General features: G+C 38.6%; 1 protein-coding gene across 1 annotated transcript in view; it reads right to left on the bottom strand.

The window, feature by feature from the left end:
• The window catches only part of UBE2D2 (ubiquitin conjugating enzyme E2 D2), a 56,689-nt gene that overhangs the window by 29,588 nt on the left and 14,506 nt on the right, over positions 1-12,595 (bottom strand). The gene's annotated exons all lie outside the window — the stretch shown is intronic.

Genomic DNA, 12,595 nt, shown 5'->3' with positions numbered 1-12,595 from the left:
AATATAATATAATATAATATAATATAATATAATATAATATAATATAATATAAATATCTATTTTATATATATATCTGAAATCAAATTGCATATTACAATCAATGGCATGTCAGCTTAACTGGTAGTATGTTTTCTGTCTTAGTATATACAATAATGGTATACATCTTTCAAATGATGACACCTTAGATTCAACAAAGTACTCGGAAAGGCAGTAATATCCTCTGACAGTGTAGCCATCGGATCCTATACCTAGCAAAGTTTAGAATTTTGGCAATCAGGGCCAAAGTAGAAGATGACTTAATAAAAGACAGAGTTAGTTAGGACAGGGAAAGCACAACTCTTCTAGAAGACTACTTACGTAGTAAGCAGGGGGACAAAACATTAGGGAGGTACACATGGTATCAAAAGCAAAAGAAGTAAACAGCTATGATTTCCTAACAACTCCTGGAGCTGACGAACAGTGGTAGCAAGGTTGTCAGGGCAGGCTAGACTTTATACAGGGAATCTATCAGTGTTTGAAATTCCCTCTCCTTTCAGTTACTGAAGCAGTGGTCAATGCTCTTCAATACTCTATGTCCAAAATGAGGGTGGCCCATAGCCAGATAGATGAGAACAGTCTATGAGCTAACAGACAGCTGAAGCACGTATGCCAAAATATTCCACCACTCACTAAGCTCCAAAGAAAATCCTGAAATGTCAGGAAAAGCCCCCTTCCTAGCATTAGGTAACCAGACTCTTGTATGCTTCACCAGCTGATTCCACCTCATTTGACAACTACATACCAACTAGAAACCTAAAGAATTTATTTTGTCAAAGGTCACTGCCACACTCTTCCATAACAATAATCACGTACCACAGTCCCAAGCTAGAGAAAACAGGGAAATTAATTAATATTATCTTGGTGTATTTCTTTTCAAAAAACATTTTTTTTAATCTTTATTTTTGAGAGAGAGAGAGAGAGAGAGAGAGACAACGTACAAGCGGGGGAGGAACAGAGAGGGAGATACAGAATCTGAAGCAGGCTCCAGGCTCTGAGCTGTCAGCACAGAGACTGACACAGGGCTCGAACTCATGAACCGTGAGTTCATGACCTGAGCTGAAGTCGGACACTTAACTGACTGAGCCACCCAGGTGTCCCTATCTTGGTATATGTCTGTGCTATTTCAAATGGCAGGACAACAGGGATCTCAAAGAGGTAAAAATGGCATTCTATTTCCCATTATACCCTGTAAAGCTATGCTCCATCCCCTAAAAAACTCACATGTACTATTTTTAGTAAGTAGTATACGATTAAGTTTTGGTTCTCAGATGTTTTGAAATATATAAAAACTGTTACTTAGAACAGTAAATCCTTGAAATTTAAGAGTATTACTTCTCAATGACTTTACTCTTCAATACCAAAGCATAGTCAGTTTCTGTTTAACCAGTTCTCCAACACTAACCTCAGGAGTTCAAAATGAATAATCTGTCCAGTTAAATCAGTCTTCCTAAAGACTGACAATCTCTGTAACATAGGTAACAAACGTCAACTAAGCCATTAAGTTTTACTATGTTAGAAGACTGGCTACATATTCGCAAAGCTCTCTCATGTGATGATTAAGGCACAGAAAATACAATTCAAATTAAAAACAAACCGAAAAACCAAAACCCAAACCAAGTCTCAAGTCTGCAATTATATTTTATAACAGTTATTCAGAATACTAACTTGACCGAATGAGATTTTTGTGTCTCCCTGGAACACTCCAACCTTCAAAACTAGACACTAGACAATATTAACAAAAATGTGAATAGGTACATCTGAATAAATGTCTTTTCAAAATTACATTTTATGTAAGCTAAGAGACAGGAGCTCTTTGTCCACATTGAAATCACTTGAGATGCCATCCAGTCAAGTATCTTTTACACCATAATAGAAGCATTTATTAGTGTCTTGGGGAAGATATTATAGAACTATGACAAGAAAAATGAAGTTTCTGTTTTCCTATGATGAAATTCACACTCGAGAAGAATTTCCACTTTATCAGAATCAAGGGTTGAGAAAGGACCCAACAAAATTCAAATCTATAGGGGCACCTGGGTGGCTCCATTGGTTAAGCCTCCAACAGTCAGTTCAGGTCATGATCTCATGGTTCATGAGTTCGAGCCCCACATCGGTCTCTCTGCTGTCAGTTCAAGAGCCCACTTCAGATCCTCTGTCTCCCTTTCTGCCCCTCCCCCACTCTTTTGCACGTGTACTCACGCTCTCAAAAATAAAAAAAATATTAAAAAATTTCAAATCTATAGTTAGGCTGGGGAAAGGTTTATGAACAATGAATATCACCTGTTTTCAAAACATTTTATACCTTAATATTAAGAACAAAGTATAACTCTCAGAACCAGTATTTTTAAAAAATTTTTTTTTAAGGTTTATTAATTTTTCAGAAACAGAGACAGAGCATGAGTGGGGGAGGGGCAGAGAGAGAGGGAGACACAGAATCTGAAACAGGCTCCAGGCTCTGAGCTGTCAGCACAGAGCCCAAGGCGGGGCCCGAACCCATGGATGACAAGATCATGACCTGAGGTGAAGTCAGACGCTCAACCGACTGAACCACCCAGGTGCCCCTCAAAGCCAGTTTTTAATATGGCATATCTGACCTATTAACCTACAGGGAATGTTTAACCCATATAATCATTACAGTGGGGCTACTGAGGATTCGGGAACATTTTTGAGATTAACAAAGAGGAGGTGGCAAGCAGAGAATCAGTTCTTTGGTATGACAATAGGGAAAGTATGAAAATATTACCCATCAAATAAAAAAAATACAACCTCCTCAGCCTCAAGTTTCTCTCTTTTTTTTTAAGTTTTTATTTAAATTCCAGTTAGTTAACATACAGTGTAATAATAGCTTCAGGTGTGTCCTCAAGTTTCTTAATACATGTGTGCTATTGGGGCGCCTGGGTGGCTCAGTCGGTTGGGCATCCGGCTTCGGCTCAGGTAATGATCTCGCGGTCCGTGAGTTCGAGCCCTGCGTCGGGCTCTGTGCTGACACCTCAGGGCCTGGAGCCTGTTTCGGATTCTGTGTCTCCCTCTCTCTCTGACCCTCCCCCGTTCATGCTCTGCCTCTCCCTGTCTCAAAAATAAATAAATGTTAAAAAAAAAAATACATGTGTGCTCAAGATCATGAGTTAAGTCAGAGTCTCGGTAGGAACAAATCTGGTAGTATGAAATTCTTTCTTCCTGTAACTCAAATTTTATCCAACAATTTCCAGAACACACAGGCAACCAAGAAGAGAACCACCTCTTTGATTTTTAATTTTTTAAAGTCTTACAGGAAAAATTTAAAGAATATACGGTGAAAAACACAAAAGGGCCCAGTAATTACATTTTAATGCTACAAGAAATAATTTAATTCCAGTACATACAGAGCTTTTTAGAAATTACATACTAGTGGGGTGTCCGGGTGGCTCAGTCAATCAATCAACCGACTCTTGGTTTCAGCTCAGATCATGATCTCACGATTCATGAGTTAGAGCCCCAGGTAAAACTCTGAGCGTACAGTACAGAGGCTGCATGGGATCCTCTCTCTTTCTCTCTGCCCCTCCCCTGCTCGTGCTCTATCTCTCTCTCAAAATGAATACATAAATGTTAAGAAAAAAAAAAGGAAATTATATACTAATATCTTTTATCTTTTTAATTAATTCCCCTTAGTTTCCCAGCACTAGGTTACACAGAGCAACTTGGGAGAGTGGGAGGATGGAGGAAATGATGGGGAGATGTTGGTCACAGTATTTCAAGTTATAAGATGGACAAGTTGTGGAGATCTAATGTACGGTAAGGTGATTACATGTAGTAATACTGTATGATATGCTTGAAATTTCCTAAGACAGTGTATCTTAAATGTTCTCATCACAAAAAAGAAATGGTACTTATGTGGCAAGTGGAGGTGGTTAGCCAATACAATGGCAGTAATCATTCTGCAATATGTTAAGTGTATCAAATCGTCACTATATAGCTGAAACTTACACAGTGTTATAGGGTGCCTCAGTAGCTCAGATGGATAAGGCTCTGACTCTTGATTTTCTTGATTTACGCTCAGGCCAAGATCTCATGGTTCATGGGATCGAGCCCCACATCAGGCTCCGCACTGCCAGCACGGAACCTGCTTAGGATTCTCACCCTCTCTCTTGCTTGCTGGCACTCTCTCTCAAAAAGTAAATTAACTTAAAAACAGTATTAAATGTCAATTACATCTCAATAAAGCTGGAGAAAAAAGAAAAAATAAAGCAATTTAGGACGTTACTCTGACAGGAAAAAACCAGGCCCCAAATAAATGGCTACCTTTTTCTGCAAAACAATCATATTTTTAGGTTTCACTCCAACAAACCTTTTCCCTTCCCATCTACTCCTTCTCTCTTCCTTCCTCCTACTGATTGGCTAAACAAATCTTCAGAAAAACTTTTTTGAATTCACATTTGGAAAAATGTTAATTTAAATATCACTCAACCATAAGAATTGTTTTTAATGAATCCAAAACCACAAAATTCTACGAAATTAAATTCTTAACACATGGCCTTATCCAAGAAATAAACACATTATTAAGACAACATTTACTATAATTTCTCCTGCAGTAAATAATCTCCAAACATGTCTATCAACAATTTATCCCTCCCTATAAGAACACACTACTCTTCTTATCAAGAAATCATCTATTAACTACCCTATGACCCAGCAATTGCACTACTAGGCATTTATCCAAGGGACACAGGTGTGCTGTTTCGAAGGGACACATGCACCCCATGTTTATAGCAGCACTATCAAAAATAGCCAAAGTATGAAAAGAGCCCAAATGTCCATCGATGGATGAATGGATAAAGAAGATGTAGTATATATATACAATGGAGTATTACTCGGCAATCAAAAAGAATGAAATCTTGCCATTTGCAGCTACGTGGATGGAATGGATGGAACTGGAGAGTATTATGCTAAGTGAAATTAGTCAGAGAAAGACAAAAGTCATTATGACTTCACTCATATCAGGACTTTAAGAGACAAAACAGATGAACATAAGGGAAGGGAAACAAAAATAATATAAAAACAGGGAGGGGGACAAAACAGAAGAGACTCATAAATATGGAGAACAAACTGAGGGTTGCCGGAGGGGATGTGGGAGGGGGGATGGGCTAAAATGGGTAAGGGGCACTAAGGAATCTACTCCTGAAATCATAGTTGCACTATATGCTAATTTGGATGTAAATTAAAAAAAAATAAAAAATAAAACAAGTTAAAAAAAAAAAAAAAAAGAAAGAAATCATCTATTTCCCTTCCTCTAGAATGCTGGCTATCTATCTATCTTGGTTGACCAAAAAAATAGACCAATTGCAATACTGTGTCAGTTTTAAGTCTATTATTTAAGAGGCCTGACAGCTTTCCTTCTTTTGCTCTGAGCCACCACATAGAAGTCCAGGCCATCTTGCTGGAAAGACCCTTTGAGGGCTGACGATATACATTTCAGCCAACAGTGAGCATCAAGTCCCCAGACCTGTAGGAGAAGTCTTGAACCTTCTAACTCTGGTGATAGCGGACTATGAGCACAAAAATGGCCCTAGCTGACAAAACAGGAATCAAAACTGTCTGGTCAATACACAGAATCCCGAGAAATAATAAGTCATTGTTTTAAGGCACTAAGCTTTGGAGTCATCTTTTACACACCAAAGCTAACTGATAAATACCCCTATATAGTCTCTAAAGAGAATAGGACTCTGAATAATAGATCCTTGCAAAAATTATTACCATAGCAGTTTCTCAGCAAGAACAATCACAAATTTCTATTTCTGCTAAATACTAAAAAACAAAACAAAAAACAAAAACCTCAACAATCCACAACTGCCTTGCTACTGAAAGCTACTTGGTTAAGAGAAATATTTTTAATATTTTAAAATATTGTTAAGAGTGGGAAGATAAAAGTAGTTTACTTCAAGTGATCCACTTTCCTCCAGATCTGAAATCCTTATATACTGTCCAGAGTCCTTTACAACACCAAACAATAATTAATCTTGGTAGGTATAAATATTCATCTAAAGCCTTCAATAAGGTAAATAATAAGCTAGCCATCTTAGCTAAATATAGAATATAGCTGTTTTTAAATGTTATATATTGATCTAGAAGAAAACTATTAACTATTTTTAGAATATTATAAGTGTCCAATACTTTTATCTGCTACATAAAAATGATTAGATCTATTGTACTCTATGACTTTTGAAGTACCTGTTCCTTTAGAGTTACAACTCCTAGAAACATGAATTTTGGTCTAATAATTATAGCATGTGTTTAGAAAGATATATAGGAAGAACCAAAGTATCTCAAATTTCCAGGCAAAGTGACAGATTCCACATGTAACTTTTACTCTCTCCAAAATCCTATTGAAATGAGAGTCAACAGATTTTTTTTTAATTTTAATTCCAGTGTAGTTAACATAGTGTTATATTTGTTTCAGGTGTACAATATAGTGATTCAACAATTCCATACATTACTCAGTGCTCATCAACGTAAGTGTATTCTTAATCCCCTTCACCTGTTTCACTTACCCACCTACCCATCTCCTCTCTGGTAACTTACCATCTGTTTGTTCTCTATATTTAAGGAGTCAACAGATTTTTTTTTTCTTAAGGCTTAAACCTAGGAGCACAAAAGAATGGTGGACAGAACAAAAGCAATAAAATTTTGGGAATATAAAAAACAAGAACAACGAGTGTTAGTGACTTAGCAGTCCCAAGAAGGTAAATCCTAATTTATGGGAAAAAGTCAAGGAATCAAATTTATAAAGGCTCACAATTTGATGGTACAAGCAACTTCTGGAAGCAGCGTTACAAACAGCACTGTTTTCAAGTCTGTTTAAGGAGACGAAGATACAATTAGCAGTATCTAGAGAGTGGAGGACAGTATATAGGACAAGGGATGTATTTTACTCAACAAATAAGTGTAATAAAAGGAAGACAACTATATATTAACAAAGACTTAGAAGACATCAACCAAATGCAATTAGTTGAATTTGTTTTAATTAAAAAAAATCAAATGTAAAAGATACTTAAAATCTCATTTGAAAGAGAAAAATTTTAAACCTGACATTTGATATCACAATATTGTTCATATTCTACACGTAACAACTACAGAAGTGCCTGGGTGGCTCAGTCAGTGGAGCATGCCACTCCTGATGTGGGGGTTGTGAATCTGAACCCCATGATTACTTAAAATTATCTTTTTTTTAATTTTTAAAAATATTTACTTATTTTTAAGAGACAGAGAGAAAATGCACGCAGTGGGTATACAGAGACGGAGGATACAAAGTGGGCTCTGCACTGAGAGCAGAGAGCACGATGTGGGGCTTGAACTCACGAACTGTGAGATCATGACATGAGCCAAGCCAGATGCTTAACTGAGTCACCCAGGAGCCCCAAGAGGTTACTTACTTACTTATTTATTTAAAGATTTTATTTTTTTAATTTTTTTTTCAACGTTTTTATTTATTTTTGGGACAGAGAGAGACAGAGCATGAACGGGGGAGGGGCAGAGAGAGAGGGAGACACAGAATCGGAAACAGGCTCCAGGCTCTGAGCCATCAGCCCAGAGCCTGACGCGGGGCTCGAACTCACGGACCGCGAGATCGTGACCTGGCTGAAGTCGGATGCTTAACCGACTGCGCCACCCAGGTGCCCCACTTACTTATTTATTTATTTTGAGGGGGGGTGGGAGGGGGAAGGGGGAGGGGGAGGGAGAGAGAGACAGAGAGAGAGAGACAGAGAGAGAGAGACAGAAAAAGAGAAAGGGGGGGAGAGAGAGAGAGAGAGAGAGAGAGAGAGAGAGAGAGATCCAAGTAGGCTGCACACTGTCAGCACAGAGCCCAACACAGGATCGAATTGACGAACTGTGAGATCATTACCTCAGCTGAAACCAAGAGCCAGATGCTCAACCAACTGAGAGACCCAGGTGCCCCAAAGTAAAATCTTAATAATAATAATAATAAAAAAGATGTGATAACTGTACCATGCACATGATTTTTAAAGAATTCTTGTCTTAGGGTTTTTCAAACTGGGCAATACTGACATTTTGGGCTGGATAATTCTTTGCTGTTGGGAGCTATCCTATGCATTGCAAAATGTTTAACAACTCCCTAGCCTCTACCTACTAGATAAGAGTAGCACCTACTACTAGCCTCCCAGTTGTGACAAACAAAAATGTCTACAAACAATGCCCAATGTCACTTAGTGGGCAAAATCGCCCAGAGCTGAAAAACACTGTCTTATCTCTTAGTAATATATTCTGAATTACTGACAAATAAAATGATGTGATATTTGGGATTGGCTTCAAAATAATCCAATGAGGGTGGAAGGGGTAATTAAGAAATGACACAAAATGACAGGTGATGGGGTACTTGGAAATTTATTACAGAATGTTCAATGTTTGTGTATATTTGAAAACTGCACTGGTTTATTAGACATCTGTTTAGTGCTTTTCTCTGTAGTGTGTTATACTCATATTGAGGGAAATTTTATTTTATTTTTATGTTTTTAATGTTTGTTTTTGAGAGAGAGAGAGAGACAGAGGCAGAGCATGAGTGGGGGAGAGGCAGAGAGAGAGGGACAATGTAAAGCAGACTCTAGGCTCCGAGCTGTCAGCACAGAGCCCAACACTGAGCTCGAACTCACCAACTGTGAGATCATGACCTAAACCGAAGTCTGACACTTAACCGACTGAGCCACCCAGACACCCACATAATGAGGGAAATTTTAAAAGAAAAAGTTAATTAGAAAGTTTTGTATCTCGTTAGTTGGGTGTCACAAAGGTTGGAAATCAATGTGGCAATATCTTACAAGGAAAGGCTCACAATCTATGACCAAACAACTCTACTAACTATAAAGAGAAACCCTCACCTACGTGTACCAAGAAACACGTATGGGAATGTTGATGCTTCAGTGTCCCTAGCAATACAAAACTTGGAAAAAATGTCTATTACAGGGTAATAAATTTTAAAAACTACATTGTTGGTATTTGTTGAAAATGCTTGTCATTTAAAATGTATACTTTTCCAAAAAAAAAAAAAAGTATACTTTTCCATCACTTCTTATGGCCTTTTGGGTAAGATCAAGTGTAAAATGTATACTTTTCCAGGAGTGCCTGGGTGGCTCAGTAGGTTAAGTGGGTAGGTTGGTCAGTTAAGTGTCCAACTCTTGATCTCGGCTCATGACTCAGGGTTCTTGGGATTGAGCCCCATGTCAGGCTCTGCACTGACAGTATGAACACTGTTTGGGATTCTCTCTCTCTGCCCCTCTCCCCACTGCTTGCACTCTCTCTCTCAAAATAAATAAAGTTTAAAAATAACTTTAAAACTTAAAACTAATAAAAGTATGTCTAGATCACTTCTTTGACTCTGGACTCCTTCAGTGAATGCCTCCCCACTCAAGCCACAACTCAGAGGTTTATTTTCTGGAAAGGATAAAACAGAAGGTCTTAAGACTGACACAGTCAAAGGCATGGATGATGTACAGAAAACAGGAAGATTAAGTGAACATTTACATACAAACTTTGTTCCTGGCAATTCTGAGAAAACTGGAAGCCAGGCCTGTACTGTCTAGGCGGGAGATTACAAGATCCTCAGAAAAACGTGCCCAGTACAAAACAAGGAGCTTTACAATTCACTGATATAAATGGTTCATCTAGAGAAATAGCCTAGCCAGCAAACTGTAAACTGAATTCTACAGTTGCTAAACTTCATCCCTGTATGCTTAGACCTTTTCATCAGTTTTCTAGTACCCCACTCTTAATATAAATAACTAACAAAAAAGAAATCAGCCATCTGAGGATTCATCTTCAACATCAACTTTAGATAAAGACGAAGGGGTGCCTGGGTGGTTCAGTCAGTTGAGCGTCCGACTTCAACTTGGGTCATGATCTCAGTTCAAGGGTTCGAATCCCTCATCAGGCTCTTCGCTGGCAACACAAAGACTGCTTGGGATCCTCTCTCTCTGCCCCTCCCCCACTCACACTGTCTCAGTCTTTCTCAAAACAAATAAACTTAAAAAAAAAAAAAAGGGACTAGAGACAACAATATCCCATCCATCAGGAAGGCTATTATTATTACAATTTTTTAAATGTTTATTTATTTTTGAGAGAGAGACAGCGTGAGGAGGGTGAGGTGCAGGGCAGGGGAGAGTGGGGGGCGGAGGATCCAAAGCCAGGTCTGCACAGACAGTTGAGAACCCAAGAGCCCAATACAGGTCTCAAACTGGAGAACTGTGAGATCATGACCGGAACGAAAGTCAGGCACTCAACAGACTGAGCCACCCAGGAGCCCCTCAGAAAGGCTATTACCAGAACCCAAACAAAAAAACAAAAACAGAAAGTAGCAACTTTTGGTCAAGATAAGCTAGAACCCTTGTGAGTGGGAGTGTAAAATGGTACAGTCACTGTGGAAAACAGTATGGCAGTTCCTCCAACAATTAAAAATAGAATTACCATAATTACACATGATCTAACAATTCCAGTTCTAGGTATAAACCTTAAATAACTGAAAGCACAGTCTTGAAGAGTTATCTGTATACCCATGTTCATGGCAGCATTACTCAGAATAGCTAAAACAACCCAAGAATCCATCACCAGATGAATGAATAGGCAAAATGTGGTATATATGTACAATGAAGCATTATTTGGCCTTGAAAAGGAAGGATATTCTGACAACATGGATGAACTTTAAGAACATTAAGCTAAAGTGAAAGAAATAAGTCACACAAAGATAAATACTGTAGGATTCCAATTATATAAGAAACCTAGTTGGGGCGCCTGGGTGGCTCAGTCGGTTAAGCGTCCGACTTTGGCTCAGGTCATGATCTCACAGTTTCTGAGCTCGAGCCCCTCGTCGGACTCTGTGCTGACAGCTCAGAGCCTGGAGCTTGCTTCCAATTATGTGTCTCCCTCTCTCTCTCCCCCTCCCTTGCTCATGCTCTGTCTCTCAAAAATAAATAAAACGTTAAAAAAAAAAAAGAAAGAAACCTACTCAAAAATAAGAGACAAAAAAGTAGAATGATGGTTGCCAGGGGCTGGGGAGACAGAGGATGGGGTGTTATTGTTTAATAGCAACAGAGTTTCAGTTGTGAAAAGTGAGAAGACTTCTAGAAATGGATGGTGGTAATGGTTGTACAACAATATGAATGCACTTAATACCAGTGAAATGTCTATGTTAAAATAGCTTAGATGGAAGGTTTTATGTATATGTAATTAAAAGAAAAAAATAAAAAAAACAGATCAAAGATCTAAATGTAAGAGCTAAAACTATAAAACCCTTAAAAAGAAACATAAATGTACATCTTTGTATCCTTGGATTGAGCAACACTTTCTTAGATATGACACCAAAAGCACAAAACTCTGCAAATCACTTATCTGATAATGGTTTAGTATACAGAATATACAAAGACTTCTTCTCAACAATAAAGAACCCAACTTAAAAATGGGCAAAGGAGGGGCAAATGGGTGGCTCAGTCGATTAAGCATCTGACTTCAGCTCAGGTCATGATCTTGCAGTTCATGAGTTCGAGCCCCGCATACGGCTCTGCGCTGACAGCTTGGAGCCTGGAGCCTGCTTTGGATTCTGTGTCTCCCTCTCTCTCTGCCCCTCCCCTGTTTGCTCTCTGTCTCTCTCAAAAATAAACAAACATTAAAAAAATATTTATTGGGGCGCCTGGGTGGGTCAGTCGGTTAAGCGTCCGACTTCAGCTCAGGTCACGATCTCACGGTCCGTGAGTCAGTGACTTCGAGCCCCGCGTCGGGCTCTGGGCTGATGGCTCAGAGCCTGGAGCCTGCTTCCAATTCTGTGTCTGCCTCTCTCTCTGCCCCTCCCCCGTTCATGCTCTGTCTTTCTCTGTCTCAAAAATAAACAAACGTTAAAAAAATTTTTTTTTAAAAATTTATTAATAAAAATGGGCAAAGGAAAAAACAAACAACAAACTTCCTTTAACAACAACAACAACAACAACAACAGGGGCACCTGTGGCTTAGTCTGTTAAGCATCCAACTTCAGCTCAGGTCATGATCTCTAGGTTTGTGGGTCTGAGTCCCGTGTCAGGCTCTGTGCTGACAGGTCACAGCCTGGAGCCTGCTTCAGATTCTGTGTCTCCCTCTTTCTCTGCCCCTCCCCCAGTTGCGCTCTGTCTCTCTCAAAAATAAACATTAAAAAAATAAGTAAATAAAAATGGGCAAAGGATACACCTTTCTCCAAAGAGGATGTATATATATGGCCAATGAGCACATGAAGAGATGCTCAATATCATTCAGTAATTAAGAGAAATGTAAATTATAACCACAATCATATATCACTTGACACCTACTAGGAAAGCTATCATCAAAATAATAAAGTAACAAGTGTTGATGACCATATGTAGAAACTAGAACATGCATACATTGCTGGTGGGAATGTAAAATAGTGCAGCCTGTTTACAAACAGTCTGGCGATTCCTCAAAAAATAAACATCCAATTACCACATGACCCAGCAATTCCACTCCTAGGTATATATCCAACAGGAATGAAAATTAATGTTCACAGAAAAACTGCAAAGTATTTGAAAAATAC

This window comes from Herpailurus yagouaroundi, unplaced genomic scaffold (genome assembly GCF_014898765.1).
Source record: "Herpailurus yagouaroundi ecotype Mexico unplaced genomic scaffold, PumYag 192, whole genome shotgun sequence".
Classification (NCBI taxonomy): Eukaryota; Metazoa; Chordata; class Mammalia; order Carnivora; family Felidae; genus Herpailurus; species Herpailurus yagouaroundi.
The sequence above is the reverse complement of the archived record's forward strand: the minus strand, read 5'-3'. Positions and strand labels throughout refer to the sequence as shown.